At 45.3% G+C, this 17103-nt stretch overlaps 1 long non-coding RNA gene across 1 annotated transcript in view; it reads left to right on the forward strand.

Annotated features, from left to right (window-relative positions):
* Positions 1–805: 805 nt before the first annotated feature.
* The window catches only part of LOC146863554 (uncharacterized), a 155263-nt gene continuing 138965 nt past the window's right edge, over positions 806–17103 (forward strand). The window contains exon 1 of the long non-coding RNA XR_014978618.1: positions 806–1160. This is a non-coding gene — a long non-coding RNA (uncharacterized LOC146863554). The remainder of the gene's footprint in view (positions 1161–17103) is intronic.

The raw sequence follows: 17103 nt of genomic DNA on the forward strand, positions 1-17103 counted from the left end.
CAACAACATTACACACATATGTATTATACATCAGTAAAACAATACTGTAAGACAGATTTAAAATTGCACGAGTCCAGAGTTAATATAAACAGACAATTCAAAAGGAAACAAACTTACTTTCGATTCTGGCAACTACAGGGTTGATTTGCTTTGTGGTCAAATAGCAGCAGCAAAGGAAGGACTTGTACGATTGGTTTCATGATGGGAAGGGAAGTGGAAAAAAGAAAAAGGTAAGTTTCTGACTAATATTCCTTATGAACCGCCAATCAAGTGTGGATGTCTCCACATCACAGTTCTGTCGGTAGGAAGGCACATCATGATTGGCCGGCAGAAAAACTGCCTGTAGTCGCTCTGACAGCCGCTTTTACCAAGGAGGCCATTAACGCAGGAGGACAAATATGGCAGAGACTGTGTCGCTCAGATAGGCTATCGTCCATCGACCCACCAGCATCTATATAGAGCTGGCGGACCTCCTAATAGGTGGCTAGAGAAGCCAATGGAAAATCGATGATGGGACTAGATCTGCCAATATCTAAATCAGGCCGTGAATCTACACATGTAGAGCTACATCAGTGAATTGGCCCTTAAGCGTCATAGTTTCTCAAAATACTTCAATTGTAGGTGAGAGTCCACACAAGAGTACACTTGGGTTCCTTTAATCGTTTGTAGTGAAAACATGCTTTGTGAAGAGGAATTTTGTTTGGTAGAATTGTTCATCAAAAATATCAAAACATGTTTACTTGGAGGAGATATATAATTCATAGGAGATTCAATATGAGGTAATAACTGAATACTGTGTGTCACACACTGTCTGCTCTCTTTGGTATTTCTGTTCTTAGGTGGTGCTGATAAGATCCGTTTGGTGAATTCTGGAGATGCATGCAGGGGCAGAGTGGAAGTGAAACATGACAATCTATGGGGAGCTATCTGTTTTGATTACTGGGATATAAAGGATGCACAGGTGGTCTGCAGACAGCTGGGATGTGGGTCAACAAAAGGAGCAACCTTTGAAACTGTACGCTTTGGAAAAGGAGAGCTCCCAGTCTTGCTGAGTGATGTAAAATGTACAGGAGAAGAAACCTCACTCTATGATTGTCAGCACTCTTCCTGGGGATTCAGTAGCTGCACGAACAGAAGGGACCCAGGAGTCATCTGTCCAGGTAAGAGATCAATGTGGAATCCTTAGGGGGAGGAGACATGGCCTAAGGGCCAGAGCTTCCAAATTTTGAACTGGCAAACTTGGTTCGAGTCCTGACCATCACTTAATATCCTGTGGATCTAGGTGAATCACTTAAGCCCAGATTTACAAATGCTTTACTAACAAGTGTTGGGGTGGGATGCACTATGCAATGCAAACCAGGGTTTGTGCTATAATTTATTGCAAAGTAGCAAAAGCCAAAAGTGCACCAGCACAGGGGGAGAGACAAAATGTGCCAAGTCCTAATTAATATGGCAGATTTGTCTCTATCCCTTTGACACAAGGCTTCACAGCAATTTAGCTTCAATTGTCAGTAAATATGGACCTTAATCTGCCTGCGCCTAAACAAAGTGTAAAGTAATCTCGTTCTCATGTGAAGTACTACACTGCCCTTGAACCAAGTTTGTATGGTAACAACACCTGCTAAATCCTTGAGATACTTGTGTTATATTGTAATAATATACTTAGGAAGCAACACTGGCTAGCAGTCAATATCCTGTTAGTTCTAAAAGATATTTGGTTATATTCATTTTTTAAGGCATAGAGTTAACTATTAGATGAATGAATGAATGTGAGAAGTTGGCCTGGCATATGCTGGTCACTAGTTATAGTGGCCACCTTGCACCAGTCCAATTCGACTCTTATGGTAGATAGGTTTAAGACAACCTTTTAAGGAAAGCTATCCTAGTGGCAGCTGTGGAGAGCATCCTTAAGGCTAAGTCTCAGAGGAATGTAAAGCAGCTTGTTTTACCTTATAATCTCTTGAATTACCAAATGAAAGGGCACCACACAGGTATATATATCAAATATATATGTATTTATTTCTAGACACACTCTACTAATCTCTTTCTGAGATTAGAAACCAGGTACACATTAAAATTCAACGTTTCTCAATAAATTAAGCACAAATAGGGCTGGGGCCCTAGGTGCGTACCAGACCATATACTAAAAAAGTGGTATAAGAAAGTCGATTTGCAAAATGACATGGCCTAGGGCCTGTAGAATCGCTGGGGCTTCACTACTGCAGTGTAAGCAGGTAAGTAACAGGCCCACGGGAGACGCGTGCAGTGTGTGAACACAACCACGGGTTCCCTATTGATAATAATGGTGCAAGTCACGGTTTGGTTTTTAAAGTTTTAGGGTACTTCGAGGAAGCCTACAAGCAACCCACTTACAAGGTAAGTATTTTGAGGGCCAACACACACTTGAGCACTGGAGTGCACGAGTTACCTCACTCACGGAAGCCGGGTGCATAGATTTCTTTTGGTGTCGGGTCGCGTCGCTGTTTTCTATGGAGACCAGAGAAGACTTGCTGCTTGCGTCGGCTGAAGAAGTGTACGGTGGAATCCGAAGGTGGATTCAAGATGGAGAGGACCTGAAAATTGAGGGTACAGTGTTCAAAGTCACTTGCCAGTGACCGGTGGCCAGGAAGATGGTTGAACACGGATGTTGGGTGATTTCAGGACATCAATGGTGTTTTGACTCTTCACTCACGAGGTCCAGGAGGGATCAATGATGACCAGCAGCTGGATTCTGAGGGTCCCATGATGTCTGCAGCTGACTGCATTGTCAGCCACTGGATTGGAGCCAACAAGCCTTAGCAACTGCAAGTCATGTGTAGACTAAAGAAAGTCAATGGTGCAGACCAGCAAGCTGTGAGGGACTCACTCAGCAAGGGTGAGTGAGGGCAGACCTGGAGCAACCAGGGGAGCCCTTTTAGTTGATAGGAAATCCTTCGGGGGACTCACTAGCTAACAGGCAAGTGATCGCAAAGACGCCTCTTCAGGAAATGCTTCACAGGAGTCCACGGTCACTCGTGACAGGGTAGGCCACTGATTTTCACTGCAAGTCCTGCTGGAGGCTTGGGCCACAAATGGTCCAAAGCACAAGTTCTTAGAATGTTGCGAAGGGATTGCACTTGACAATAGTGCAAGGTCCCTGGGTATTGCTGTTCCTCATCACTCGTGGGATCCACTCGCCTTAGCTCTGCTGAGGACTCACAGTGACTGTCTAGAAGTCAGGAAATCTACTTCTGGGGCAGCAGGGACTTTGAACTCTAGCGGGAGTGGGAAAGTTTGCATCCGTTGATTGAGGTGCCTGCCAAGCAGGGGAGTCACTCCTTCACTCCAAGGGAGATTCTTCTGTCTTCCAAAGGTAGTGGAACGTTGAAGGGCCAGGATTCTTCTTTGTAGAGCGTTGTCCAGGGTTATCTGCTTTGCAATGGCAATGCTTGCAATCTTATAGTGAAGATAGGGGAGGGACTAGCTCTATGACCACTCCTCTAGGAGGGTCAGGGTAGGGGGTGGTTACACCCACTTCCCTTTGTCCAGTTTCATGCCAGAGCAGGGACAGGTAGTCCCTGAACCGGTTTGAGCCGGCATATGCACAGAGGAGCCTACTGCTCCCCCAGTGCAGGACTTCAAAGCACACTAGGAGTGCACCCACCAGCTCCAATACACTAAATCCTGTCTGGAAGTTGGTGACACCTCCCTGTGACAGGATGCCTTTTGTTGGGCTTCCTCCACTGCGAGTTTCAGTCAGCAGCAGGAGGGCAGCCCAGTGTCTGTGCTGGTGGCATCCATTTTGTAATGCCATGGCTCTATAGGATTTCTGTCGTTTTTCATGTCGTCCCCTCTAGAAGTTTGGGATCATGCTCCCACATCATGGACTGATGTGGGGGTATGATTCCAAGTTGTTTGACACCAAACACGACATGTTCTGATGCAGTTATTCCAAAGTTACCATTTTAATACACTTAAGAGTATATGGTTTAACCGCATCCACAAACAGTCATAGAGAATAGACTCTGGTATCTGCAGAGGGGCCCTGCTCATGCAGAGGCACCCCCCCACATTGTAAACGCACCCTGCCATCAGGATTGATAGGGCCTGCCATAGGGGTGGCTGATAGGTTTACATGTGTGTGTATGGTGAGATATAGGAACCTTTATCTCTGTGAGGAGTGCTAACATTACCTCACCCAGGCTGAAGTAGCAGACCTGTGGTGTCAGATTGAGTCTGCTTCCCAGGGGTGGCATAATACATGCTGCAGCCCCTGGTAGGCCTGTGAGGTACCAATACCCTTGGTACCTAAGGTACCATATACTAGGGGCTCATAGGGTACCACAGTATCCAATCACTAGTGCATCTAATATGCACACCAAGTCGTTTAGAGAGAACAGAGAGACTGGGGCCCTGATTAGCAAGGACCCAGCCAGACTATAGCCAGAAACCAGTGTATACATCAGAAAAAAGTGGGGGCAACATATGTGCAGATCCTCCTCTCCTACAATGAATGAATGAATGAATGTACTTTTGTAGTGCACAGTAGAAAGTCCAAGATAGGAGAACTCTGGTGTAGAGACAGCAGACCTAAGAAAAGGCCAAGAAAGTTAACGCGATTTTAAGAGCCACGTTTTCAGCCTCTTGAGAAACATTCTTTCAGATCCGGAATGAAGCAAGCCATGAGGGAGGGTGTTCCATTGTCTGGCTCGCAGGCAGCCAAAGGAGTGACCACCCAATCTAGAAAAGTAGATATGAGGAACCTTTTAAAAATATGAGATGTACAAAGGTGGCATATTATGTGGTGATGCTGGTTAGGCCTCTCTATGTAATACTCTCACAATACCCCAAAGATGGCCATTGGATTCACAATAATAGATCCTTAGCTCAGTCCTGGTAGTGCGGCAAAGAGCAGTCAGTCTTCATTAGAGGAACATGTAGTGCCTAATTTTAGCCGGTGGATTCCGGTGCTCGGCACTAGCACTTAATTGGATTTCGGTGCTTGGCACTGGCACTCAATTGTCAACACCACACTTATTACAGTCTGCCACATGGTGGTGCTGCTCATCAAATTTAGAGATGAACAAAACAACGGTTGTTTATTGAATACAATATACATCAACAATTACTAATACCTGTCTCCCCAGGCATTTCTTTAGGTTTAGGGGCCTGGAATAATCTGCACTGTCGCACTTGCATGCAAGAGAAATGGGCAGTAGTTGTTTTGGTGTCATTGGCAGGGATGGGTGGTGCAAGCTGCAGTGGCCTCCTGGTCAGGGCCCTGGCACTTTTTAATTAGTAAATTAAGCACTGGGAACATGTGTTAAGCATTTTGGAGTACCAACATGGACGATAAGTAATTGACACGACTTGAAGGAAAACCAACACCAATTTATAAATATAAAGCAGATTTTTAAATTTAATTCAGACACCAAAATGAATACAATCAGATGAGTATAACCGGTTTTATTGATTTTAGAAGCAATTGTGAATCAGTGCGATTCTCTAAGGTAAAACGTTACTAATGCGGTGAATGGGAAAAAACACTAGTAACAATCGGTCACTTGCAGGTCGAGTTACCTGGAACCCACGGGAGGTTAAGGTGATGCTGGTCTCAGGACCAAACCACACAGTCAGTTTAATTTGACCTAGCCTGAGAGGCCTGGGTGCAGTGTTGTCCTGGCTATCCTAGGTGATGAAGCAGGAGCCACGGGACCGCATAGACGGTACTGGGGAGGAAATGGATGAAAAAGATCGACAAGGTGGCCACTGCTGTATTTGATTGAATGTGCTGCAAAGATCCCTCATGTTATAGTGTTGAGTAAAGATGGTGGTAATGAGATGGTTACCTACAAGCCACTTTGGCTGTAGAGTCAGCAAGATGATACTTTGATGTGCAGAGGTCCAGGGAAAACAGTAGGTACCTGAAACTTGCTGTAGGTAGGGAGCTTGTTTCCCACAATGCACTGGACCATCTAATCTTGAGCGATCACTCAGGAGGCCAATGGCAAGTGATTCTTTGCTTCTGGGAGCCTGTTCATACCTGCAGGCATCAGGGAACTAGTGCCACTATCCAAGGGAGTCTGGAGTTGCCTTTGGCGCACAAAGGGGTCCCTCTGAGATGGGTAGTCAGTCTTTGGTCCAGGATGAGTTGCAGTCATGCAAGTGAAGGGTGGTCGCCAGAAGTGCAGGTTTTTACGCCTTTGCTTTGCGCAGGTCCTGAAGTCGCAGTCTTGGGTTTCCATGGCGGTAAACGTTTAAAGGGACCTGTCAAAGCAAATACTCTACAAAAGGGGGACTTGCGGACAAGTCAGGCTGAACCCAATGTGGGGATGTGCTCATGGGGACTCCTGGGCCGAAAGGACTCAGGCAGAATTTATGTGCTTGAGCTGTGGGGCTCGGGTGCAGAGGTGCTGGCTGGCTGGCTACCTAGAGTTGGAGGCTATCATGGTTCTTGGTCTACCTGTAGAGGGAGGAAAACCAAAACAGTAGGGTGACTCAGGATATGGAGCTAATCTGTCCTAAAGTCCTTCGACATGTAGTTAAGTTTTAGCACTGTGATGGCCGGACTGGACACTAACAAGCCTTGGTGGGTGCAAATGTCCCGGTAGTCAGGGAATTGGTGAAAGGGAGCTCCTGGAGTGTCTAGCATCCCAAAACTCACCAGAGAGATTGGGCTGACCTCCTAGATCCTTGAGAACCTCCTCCTGTCATACTGCTTCTTTGGTGAGCCAGATGGCCAACAACACAGATTACTGGACAGATGCAGGGGGATGGCTCCTTCACCCCAAGGGAGCTGCTGCTTGGTTGTAGAAGTCCTGGGCAGTCTTCCACAACTTTGGGAGAATGCACAGCTTTTGGATGAGTCAGGTCATACATTTGTCGAGGTTTCAGCAGCAGGGTTTGGTGTCAAGTGGTGGTTAAATCCTCTGTTCTCCCTGTGACTGCTCTTCTTTTACCCTTCTTCATTCTATACAGACAAATATGCATCCTGGAGTCAGGGGACCCCATAAATACTGTGTTTAGGGACGGTTAGGGGAATATAGGGTGGTACCCAATGGGCTACTTACCCCTGGGATAACTACACACCCGACATGACCACTTCCTATGGAGAGTGGTCATAAACCTGACCCAGATATCCTAGTTTCATCAATTTAAAAATGGTGAAAACCCTTTCTTGGTTGTCCACTTCAGGTGTCCCACCTCAGGGGTGTGCCTGGCCTGTAAGTGTACACAAGGAGATGATAGACGGAGTGCTAAAAATTTTCAGACACTCACCCCTAGTCAAAGATCGTGGTAGAATCCATCATCATTCTTTTTCCCACTACGCTACCCCAGTTTGGACCCAGCCATATGCAAATCAGTCCTGACCCTGTGCCTCATGGGAACAGTCCAGCCCGAACTGCCAGACCACGTCCTCCCTGGACCGGAAACAAGCATCCTGGGACCGGTTTCAGGGTAACACCCCTCATCAGCCAGGCTAGCTTGAATCCAGTGGCAAAGTGAGCAAGGGACCCACGCCTGGGCATATCCTGCCAACTTAGGGCGAACAAAGCAAACACAAAGAGATGATGGACGTAGTGCTGAAACTTTTCAGACACTCACCCCCAGTTACAGATCTGGGTTAAATCCATCATAGGTTGATAGCTCACTTCACCACCCTAGTTTGGACCCAGCCATATGCAAATCAGTCGTGATCCTGTGCCTCATGGGAACAGTCCAGCCCGAACTGCCAGGCTAGCTTGAATCCAGTCTCAAAGTGAGCAAGGGACCCACAAGACAATTTGCCAGTACCCTGATGTCAAACTGAAAGTACATAAATTGTACTGATCCCTGCCTGTCAATCCGTTGATCAGCTCTTGGGATAGGGTGTGCATCTGTATTAGGGACAGCATTGAAATCTCTATGGTCCAAAAAGAACCTCAGCTCTGTTTTTCCACCCTTGGAGTGAGGTTTGGGGAGTAAGACCAGTGGGCTAGTCCTGGAACTTTCAGATGGCCAAATCACCTCTAGCTCCATCATCCTGCTGATTTCAGCTCTGCTGCATTCTTTAACTAGGTCAGATTGTCTATAAATGTTCTTTTCAACAGACTGACTGTCCCTAGTGTCCACTTTCAGGGTACACCAGGTTGTCTGACCAGGGGTTAAAGAAAAGAGCTCAGCATACTGCCCGAGGACTGCCTGCAGCCAGGTTCCTGCTGGGCAGAGAGGATGACTGAGAGGACAACTCGTTCAACTGGCCTTTCTTTCGGGTTGTGGGAGAGGAGGTCAGAGAGAGGTTCACCCTCTTCTTCCTGATTCTTATCAGTGACTATCAACATGATCACATTAGCCTTGTCATGAAGAGGTTTTAGGCACCCCCGTTAAGGCGTCTGCAAGTGCCTAGGTCACCCAAGTAGGTGACCTCTCCTTTTCTCTCTAGGATAGGGTAGGGCCACTCCATTAGTCCTGGAGGGCCCTTGGTCTCAAAACTGTACGTCTAAGATTAATCAACTTGGGGCACACACATACTATATGTACTAGAGTTTCCTATGGCCGTCCACAAAATCTACAGTTAGAATCCGGCCAGAGCTTGATCCAAGATTGCGTGCCCTCCTTTGTTGGGTTTATTCCCATACGTAACCTTAAAAACTTATTTTTATACTTTGCTGAAAAGAAAACATTCAGATACGACTCAACACACAGGGATTGGTATGAATTAATCACATACCATGCATAATTTGTCTCTGCTAATGCATTTTTATCCAATTTAAACAATTCAGCTTTGATAAGGTTATTTAAAATTAACTTATAATTGGGCATTTTCAGATCTTGCAGTGAGTGTACTTTGCAGGCCGATATCTCTTAGGGAAGTTCAAATATAAGATCACCATTTAGCCGCATAGACAGACTTGTCTATTTCTTGCCAACAAATATTCCCTAAAGATACAGGGGCTGATGTTGACAATGCGACCATACATTTTAAAAACACTCCTTTTGATACCAGGCTCTGTCTCTGGAGACCAAACTCCAGTCTTAATCCTGTTTGACTCACTGACTTGGCAACCCCAAAAGTTGCTTTGAAGACCTTGACAACCAATAGGGCAAGCACCTTTGCATCTTTCCCTCTAGTAATGTGAGAACCATATATTAGGGTGGGTTGTAACTTGCCTTTGATTACTTTAAGAATAAACTCATATGATTAACAGTTCAGTGATTTTTTTAAACATTTAAAAGCATGGATCAAGGTCACAGCCTTGGCCCTTCGATCCTTAGAATAAAATTTAAAAGACACATGATTGTCAAACATCACCCCTAAGTATCTATACATTTTAACAATGTCAATTGTACCTGCTCTGGCCTTCCAGGAATTAAACTTCTGTTTAACCATGCCAATTGTCATCACTTTGTTTTTTTTGACATTCAGTTTAATGTCATTCTGTTGTATATAGTCATCGAAGGCAGTAATGAGTCTATGTAGGCCGATAGGAGTATGACTCACGAGGATAGTATCATCGGCATACTGGAGGTAACTCATTTGCACCCCCCCATCCTAGGAACATGCCCATTAACAACATCCAAATGCTGAGCAAGATCTGATAAAAATAAATTAAATAAACAGGGGGCAAGGACTCAACCCTGCTTTAGGCCATTATATGTTCTAATCTTCCTTGATAAGGAATTGCCATCATTCAACTTAACTTGAACCCAAGTGTCGGTATACAGAAGAATAATAGCCTTCAACAATTTCCTTGAAATGCCCTGATCTGACAGTTTTCTCCATAACAAGTTTCATGCACAGAGTCGAAGGCTGCCTTAAGATCAATAAAAGCAATATTCAATTTCCAATCTTTATTCAACCAAATTAAAATGATCATAAAAGCACAGGTAAAAAAACATAATTTCTTAAAAGAAGAATTTTCCCCTCTAGTTCATCATAAATTCTAAGATAAAAAGAAGCCTAATACAATAAAATTATCTCATATGTTAAAAATGCTATACAATTGGATTAACATGAAGTAAGCTCAGAGAACTTAACACCCCACCCTTCCTCTTCCTCATGCAGGCCCATAGGAATGTCGCTACCGAATGACAAGTCAACGGATCGGGTAATGATTTTAAAAATTATAGTGCCACCCGACACTGGTTAAAATTCCTTTGTTTTAAAATTGGGGTTCGGTAGTCATTCCTTTCTTTCTTATAGAGCCTGCGGAATAGAACTAAATGTAGCTCTGTTTGTAGTGAGAAATTGTCACATGGGCATATACTTAAGTCTGAGTGATTGTACGTTTTTTCTGGGTACCCTAGCATCAATGGAATCATGTTCAAGTGGAATCTCAGCAATATAAATCTATGTTGCGGCCAAGTAACAATTGCATAATATAAAAACCCCTCCTCTAGGAATGGGGGATTTTGACGGTATAGGCAGAACGCTTGTTTCTCTTTATAATGTTCCTTTCGCTTATACTCAGATATCCATAAAAATATGTTTCCAACCTTTTGTTTGGAGACCTTTCGGCAAGCCAGTGAATTATTAAACAATTCAGGGAGGCCAATCTGCTTCAGAGCAGATTTTACACAGCTGAGCCTTCTTGAAGTCTTCCACTTATCCATGCTTAGACAACTCTTTATAATTGTTTGGGTGAGTGTCAATGTATCTCTCCGCCAGATTGAGTGCCAAAGGAGAATTGGGGCTAGCTGTATGGAATCAGAAATGTAGGGTAAGCCCAAATCCGAATGTAAAATACAGTTTGAAGTCGAAGGAGGAAGGCCCACTATGGATTTGAAAAAACAGTTTTCAGTGGATTGCAATGGTGTCGATGTTACCGTACCACACACCCGCCCCATAGGTCGCTGCTGCCTTTACCTTGGCCTGATAAATATTTTTCATGGGTAGAATAGGTTTAGCGCCCAGTTTCCGAGTGAAAGATTCAACAGCAGCGATGCCACTATCCATTTCCAACTTCGTTCCTTCCATCAACTTTGACCATGAAAGGTCTTTATCAAAGAGGACCCCGAGGTAAGGGAAGGAATCCACCACCTCTATCCTTTTGGCATTCGCTTGCAGATACAGCCTTTTATCTCTTTTTTTTGCCCCCACTTTTATTACAAAGGACTTGGTTTTGTTTACTTTCAATTGAGGTGAATCCATGAAGGAAACATATGCATTTATCAATTGTTGTCAGCCAAGTCCTGTTCTGGTGTTTAACACCGCGCCATCCGCGTAATCCAATTTTGGTAACGGTTGGTAGTCAAAAACAAGGACATCTTGAGAGGCCATAGTGAGTGCTTTCTCGACTTCATTAGTGTATAGGGAAAAGAGGGATGGGGCGAGGACGCAGCCCTGCCTTACTCCCCAAGCAATTATAAAATGGCGTGTACAGTCTCCGTCCTTGGTATAACAGACTGTTGCCACAGCGTTTAGGTACGATTGTCTAATGAAGTCTAGTATGGGTTGGTCAACCCCCATCACCTCCATTATGTTCCATAGCTTAACATGGACCACACAATCGAATGCAGCCGTCAGGTCCATGAAAGCAATAGAAATCCTTTCGCCCTTCATTCTAGTGTATTTTTCTATGATCAGTGCTAAGTTTAAGCACTGTTCCACTGTACCCCTTCCCTGCTGAAATCCATACTGGGCCTGGATCAAGATGTTATTTTCCTTAGCCCACCCCTCTAGCCTAGAGAGGAGGAGGCAGCCCATCAAGTTAGATGTTGTATACAATAAGGAAATCGGTCTATAATTCTTTGGATTATCCCTGTGTCCTTTTTTGTGGATTAGTACAATCACACCTGTTGAGCACAATGGAGGGGGACCTACCAGGGCTATACTATTCATAACATTCGTCAGGAGCGGTGCCCATAAATCTAGATTTTCTTGGAAGAAATCGATTGGGACACCATCTGGTCCTGGAGCCTTTCCCATACTACAAGACTCTAGTCCTACCTTGACTTCGTTGAGTGAGCATGCAAGGGGGATCATACGAGTTTTGCTCTACAGTCATGGAAGTAATTGGAGAATAAGGTTTTAAAGCAAAGATATTCTCAAAATAAGAGACCCATGTTTCCTCATCTATGTTTGTGTCAATTGTGGGGTCACTATCATTTTTGAAGTAAGGTGCATTTACAAGCTTTCAGATATCTTGGCTGTTTCCTGTACTAGTCGCCTTGTCTAGATCTGCCCATAAATCCACCTTAATGGCCCTTTCTCTATTTTTCCATGCCTGTTTATACGAGGCCCATAATGTTTTTATTTCTTCAATCAATCAATCAATCAGTCATTTGTAAAGCGCACTACATACCCGCGAGGGTCTCAAGGCGCTGGGGGAGGGAGCTACTGATCGAACAGCCAGGTCTTGAGCATCTTCCTGAAGGTCAGCAGGTCTTGGGTCTGTCGTAGGCTCAGTGGGAGGGTGTTTCATGTCGTGGCGCTGAGGTGGGAGAAGGATCTCCCGCCTGTGGTTGTTCTTCGGATGCGTGGGACGGTGGCGAGTAAGAGGTCGGCGGAGCGTAGCTGGCGGTTGGGGATGTAGAAGGAGAGCCGTCTGTTGAGGTAGGCTGGGCCTATCTTGTGGAGTGCCTTGTGTGCGTGGATGAGGAGCTTGAAGCATATCCTCTTGCTGACAGGGAGCCAGTTCAGGTCCCTCAGGTGGGGGGTGATGTGGCCATGGCGTAGTATGTCGAGGATCAGTTGTGCCGAAGCGTTTTGGATGCGTTTTAGTTGTTTGATGAGCTTGGTCGGGGCTCCCCCGTAGAGGGTTTTCCGTAGTCGAGTCTGCTGCTGACAAGGGCCTGGGTGACTGTCTTTTATCTGTCGGGATCCATCTGTAGATCTTGCGGAGCATGCAGAGGGTGTTGAAGCAGGAGGAGGAGACGGCGTTGACCTGCTTGGTCATTGAGAGCGTTGAGTCGAGGATGATTCCCAGGTTGTGTGCGTGGTCGTGGGTGTCGGGGCTGCTCCCAGTCTCGTCGGCCACCAGGAGTCGTCCCAGGCTGAAGGGTTGGAGCCGAGGATAAGGACCTCCGTCTTGTCCGAGTTCAGCTTCAGACGGCTGGTCTTCATCCAATTGGCGACGGCCTTCATTCCTTCGTGGAGGTTGGCTTTGGCGGTGATGGGGTCCTTGGTGAGGGAGAGGATCAGTTGAGTGTCGTCGGCGTAGGAGATTATGTTGAGGTCGTGCTGTCGGGCGACGTGTGCGAGCGGGCCATGTAAATGTTGAACAGTGTCGGGCTGAGGGAGGATCCCTGGGGTACGCCGCAGAAGATCTTGGAGGCTTCGGACCGGAATGGGGGAAGGCGGACGCTCTGGGTTCTGTTCGGTAACTCTAGCCCTAAATTTCAGTGTTCATGTCAGTGCCTTCCTTGCTTTAGAGCATGGTGAGTCAAACCAGCCCCTGTCCTTTTCTTTATTCGACTTTGTTTGCGAGTGAGGGCCAGTTTTACCTTCTCTAGGATATCACAAAAAGCCAGCACCACTCCCCTGCATCAGCCCCTGGAGCTAGACACAGTAATATGTTATCTTGTGTATTTGTTATAACATCTGGAATCATCTTTAATCTATCGATGTGTGCCAATTTCGATTGGACTCCATTTTTCCTTGCCACTGTTGGAGTTCCAACTTGCTTATAGTTGTGTATGTCCCATATAGATACTTTCATCTCCATGGATAAAATCGAATGATCACTAAAAGTTGTAAAACAGTTTCCTTCCCTGGAAACCCTTAATCTGAGTGAGGTCGTTAAAAGTATATAATCGATTGTTGACTCCTGCCCGTTTTGGTGGAAAGATCCCCCTGAGTTTTCTGTATCGAGATCTGTATCACAGACTACTTCCATATTTAGAGAGGTTAATGACCTGTTTAGGGAGTTACCATACTCATTTTGAGTAAAATGATATAGGGTTACCACCCATGTCCTCTAGTCCACAGACGGGGAGTGCGTTATAATCGCAGGGGTGTATATTAAAGTCACCCATCCAAATAATATTAACATTCACACCCTTAAGGTTGTGCACGATGCTTTCTATTGCCTTAAGGACCTCAACCACAATTAGGTGCATGTTTGGGCCAAATCTCTTATTATAAAAATGTACTAATAGCCATATCCCTTCCTGTTGTATCTCCAGCATCAGGATATGGAAGTTTGGATTTGTACAGTCACACTTTTTCACATTAACTTTTAGGTTATTTCTAATTAATGTCAAGATGCCTCCCTTTGCCCTCCCCGAAATAGATGGTGTTGCTTTTAGTCTGGAAGGAGTGGTAGCCTTGATGTGCACTGGCCCCACAGCCCATGTTTCCTGGAAACATACTATTTCGTACTCTTGCCATACACTTAGCCAGTTGTTGTAGCTCAGCTTGGAAACATTACCAGCTACGTTCTATGATGCTATTTTTAAGACTGCATCCCCTGTTGTCTTATTGGTGATTGTGGTCTATCACCGGTAACAGGGGCCGAGATGGCCTGGCTCTCTGTGTAATTTGGTTTCACTAGCTGTAGTCAGTCACAAGCTTTTAGGTCAGAGAGGGGTGCAAATCTATTTTCAAGTCTCAAGTCTGTTAACCTAGGGATCAGGTATGAGGCCCCCCCTTGTCTGTATCTCCATATATTGGGAGCAACTCCCTTTTGCTTGTCGGAAGAGTGGTCTAAAGAAAAAACCAAAGGCCACACAGTTATTTTGGAATTTCTATCAAAGTCGATACCCAAATTGTCCAAAAGGAATCTGGCAATAAAACCTTTATTAAAGTTTAGGATCACACAATCTCTCCACATTTCTTTCCTTGTGGGCCCTACCCAAGTAACTCTTCTAGTCATAATCATTTGACTTTGTAGGTTCCCACCCAGACCCCCACCCCCTTTAAATTTTGGACCACCCAATGCATTGCTTTAAACAGTAGTTGAGTTGTTGTGGAGGCACATTTCCCAACACCACCACCAGGGGAGCAGCCGCTGGGGGCAAATTTAAAGACTGAGTTCCATCCATCAATGATCCACAGGCCGGTCTTTCATTCTTCTTGTTAACTCCTAGACTGCCCTTCCCTGGTGATATTCTGCTTTGCCCGGTTGTTGCACTATTGAAGTTATCCATTAATGGATTGATTTTATCAACCGCTTTATTCAGTTCATTAGCACAGGATAGACTCGGGTAGCTTTGGGCAAATTCACTAGATATGTTGGCTGTCAGTATGACAGTCTCATCAGTGCTAGTGGTGGAGTTAGTATCTATGGGGTGTGCCAAATTTTGGGGTACGGTCATCATCCTTTTTGGTTTTGTAGGTTTTGTACTGGGGGCTATTTTGCTTGCCTCTTGGATAATTTGGGGTTCTCCATCTGGCGTTGACCCGTTCCGTACTAATAATGCCTCTAGTGCGATAAAATAGATCTTGGCCTGAGATTCAAGGCTATTTATTTTATCTTCAATACGTCTCAGTCTCAATGTAATGGGGTTTAACATGGTAGAGACCAAGGTTTCTAATCTCTGCCACATAGCCTCATTCGTTGCCGGACATGGGGCAGGGTCCAGTGTTTCCAAGTTGCTTGAGTCACCTAAATCTGGGTCTGTTGTGTCCACTCCCTCTTTTTTATTCGGTCTCGAGGTCTTTGCTGGTTTCGGTCTATGGGCCCCCCCCTCTTTTTCTTTACAGCAGTGTCAGGAATAGATACCGTAGATTTTTATAGTACTGCTGCCCTGGTGGAGGCTCTTTGTGTATTAGAAATCAGTTCCGGTTCGTGGTATAACGATCCCATGAGTGTTTCTGGGTCTGGATCTATTTCTATCATTTTGTCTGAAAGCAAAGATTGGTCAGGGGTAATGTGGTGTGCCATACCCCCCAATGAGGATCTTTTATAGGCAAAATGCTCTAAAGATAGGCGTTTCTCCCTTCTTTCAATCTTGTGTGCAAGAACAGAGGTTGCCCTAGTTAGAATTTGGTCAAGTGTCCCCACAATACTTCCACCTTGGTTGTACACTCTTTCCCTTTCATTTGCTCATCTTGTTACTGGCTGTCTACAGCAAAGTTGGCGTGCAGGAAGTCAATGCCAATACCCCAGAGTTATTAAAGTTAATAGTTAAGGACAGACCACTATACCTTCAGTTAGCGCAGATCACAGGGGGGGGGGCAGCCAAGTCTCCTCAGGGCTCCGACGGGCGTGGACAGGCCCACCCTTTGCTTACATGGAGCGGCTTCGAGGTGCCCCGGGCCGGCATGCTGGTTAAATAGCTTGTCCGCGCGCTAAGGCTGCTGGTCCTTGTGGTTCTGGCAGGGCAAAACTGAGGACGAAAACAGCGAGGTTCCAGGAAGCCGCCAAAATATATAAATGTTGTTTATTTAAGACAACCCTCTCTCCAAGTAGGGTTAGAGCCAACAAGTTTGTAGCAGTGGATTTTCCTTTCTGGAAACCAGTCTGTTCTGGGGATATTAGTTCTTTCAGTCACCATGGTGACACTTGCTCGTGTATCCCTCAGTGCTTCCACGTCATCCCAATTGATCTGCCGCATTTGTCTGTTTTTGTCCAGGTTACTGGGCCAGACAGACAAGATAGCTATATCCACCACGCCCTTTGAGATTAAAATAGCTTTATTGTGCTGTCTGACCTGGCTAGGGCATACCAAGGATACCATCTGGAGACTAACAACCCCTGAACGTTTTGGACTAATTTGACTTGGATGACCCAATGGTCCGCCTTTTTCCACAACTCCCGGGGAGTGTCCAACCCTAGATCCACTAAAGTACTGATGCAATTTAGCAGAATTACATTTACTTAACAGATACTCCTTCATAATCAAATTATAGAGACCCTCATTATCTTGCATCTTAATCCCTTCTAACCAGCCACCTAGTGTTTTCCAGGGCTGACTTGGGTTCTTGTGAGTCTCCCTGAACTATATCCTGTACCTTTCAGTGGTGAGTCCAAAGGCCTCAGTCAGGGTTGACGTCATGAGGTCAGAGGACTCAGCATCATCCTCATCTAGTGTCAGGAGTCTGTCCCTGCACTTTCCTGAGAACAACTCCCAAAGCAGAGAGCCCCAGTATTTCTGCTGTGACATTCTCAATTTACAAGCCCTCTCAAAGGTTGTAAATCACTTGGTAATGTCATCAAATTCAACATATTTGGGGACTATCCCAGAATGGACACAAACAAG

This window comes from Triturus cristatus, chromosome 2_2, assembly GCF_964204655.1.
Source record: "Triturus cristatus chromosome 2_2, aTriCri1.1, whole genome shotgun sequence".
Lineage (NCBI taxonomy): Eukaryota > Metazoa > Chordata > Amphibia > Caudata > Salamandridae > Triturus > Triturus cristatus.